This window comes from Octopus bimaculoides, chromosome 8, assembly GCF_001194135.2.
Source record: "Octopus bimaculoides isolate UCB-OBI-ISO-001 chromosome 8, ASM119413v2, whole genome shotgun sequence".
NCBI lineage: Eukaryota > Metazoa > Mollusca > Cephalopoda > Octopoda > Octopodidae > Octopus > Octopus bimaculoides.
Genome location: NC_068988.1, coordinates 75126655 through 75128748, shown reverse-complemented (window position 1 = coordinate 75128748; position 2094 = coordinate 75126655).

The window sequence follows — 2094 nt, the reverse complement described above, 5'->3', positions numbered from 1 at the left end:
ATTTTCTGAAATTGCAAATTATTTAAAATATTAAAATATAATTTTCAACAGAGAGAATGGATCTTTCTGAATTGACAGGCACCACTTTTCATTTGTTTTATGTAGTGTTTTTGGTACCGAAACACTTTCAAACTTCGTATACTTGTATATTTTGTGTTATAGAACAGATAAAAAAATTTTTTATACGAAGTTACTTCCATGTAAAAATTGTCGTATTTCGGTAATTTCAACCAATCACTGACGTCTATTGAGGTGAAAACAATTACTGCCATGGAATGTAAACAACATGAACTAACGGTGTCATGGGATCTTTTCCCTTGAATAAAATTAGTGCCGTTGTTTGTCAACAACAACTATCCGTGGTACTGTTATTTATGATATCGTTCGTGCGTTTGTACTGGTTTTAGCTTTAGGGCTTTAGAGTTAGGGTTAGGGTTATGATTATTTTTGCCATAACCTCACTCATAACCTTAACCCTAAAACCCTATAACTCATAACCCTAACCCTAACTCTAAAACCCGAACCCTAACCCTAAAACCCTAAACCCTTACTAAGGAATAACGATATAATTAACAGGGAATAACGATCTTGACACCGGCAAAAAGTTAGTTTACAAAAACAGCAGTAACTGTATTCAGTTGAATAGACGTCAGTGATTGGTTGAAATTACAGAAATACGACAACTTTAACATGAAATAACTTAAGAAGAAATTTTTGTTAAGATGGCTAAGAGAAAAAGATGTTTTATATGACACATTCTACCAGTATCCCAAGTTTGAAAGTTTTTCGTTAAGAAAACAAGTGGTTCCCGTCAATTCAGAAAGATCCGAGAGAATTTATCAAAATAGAAAACAAATGAAGTTTGAAGTTGAGTTTAAAAATAAATGTGATACTTATGCTCCGTAGATACTTATACTCTGTAATGTTTCAAATGCATGGATATAGGTGTCGAATTTGTTCCAATAACTTTCCGAAGATTTCGTCCTTAAATTCATAGCGCCACATAAATTCAATGAGATGTGATTGAAGTAAATTTTGGGCTGTTCCATTTTCTCTTTTGTTGCGATTCTTTACATGCTTCCATAAGCATTCTATGTGGTTGGTTGTGGCAAATGTTACCAGATCAACAAAATTTATGGAATGATTAACAGTCAAATCTCTATATCCTAGCTGATTGAGCGTATTATATGCACGCCAGAGGTCAGAAATTATAGTCGTACCAGGCAATATACGCTTACATAATTTCTAAAAGCGTGTCTGCAGACCGGTCTTCCACTGCCACCAAAAAACATCTTGTATCCCTTTCCAAAGCACCAAACACCCACTGCGTTTTAACCTGATGGCCAACATTATATTTTCTTCTGACAAATGCGCTTTCATCTATCTCCACAATTCGGTTTGGCCCTCCGAGCTTAATGTTTTGTGCAACATAATATTCTGCACATATACCATGGCAAAAATTTCTCCAATCTGTGACGGCTACATTCGCTATACAACATTCTTGAGATATTCCCTTTGCTAAATCTTCTTTTGCACAATATAATATATCAATAATTTGTTCACACTTCAAATTACTATTTTCTAGAAATGTTCCTTTTCTATTCGAAACCATTTATCTACAAGGCCTTCCACATGACCATATCACGCCATCCGACAAATTTTTTTTGGCTACTTCCATCATGCTGGCTCCACACGAGGTGCATATTTTGGGGGTATTTAAAAGTCCATGTATCTTAAACCAATTAATACTATCTGCTGTTGTAGCAGTGGCGATGGCAATATCGTGGTGATTAATTCCATTTACACTGGGATATGCAGAAGTCATAGTGAAAATCCAAAAGTGAAAAACCTTCACTTCATTGCGTACAGTGTTCCTAATCAAGTTAATAACCGCCGCAGGTGGACAGTTGAAATAGACAAAATCCTTTCACTTCTATAAAAAAAAAAAGTTTAAAAAGTATGGAAGACCCAACATACAAAAAAACTATGTCCATTTACGTCCATTCACGCAGGAGTTCTGGGCAAAATGTTATAGTGCATGACCATCCTTAGTAATGTGTGTGTATAGTTTGGTGAAAATAGGTTGAGAAGTGT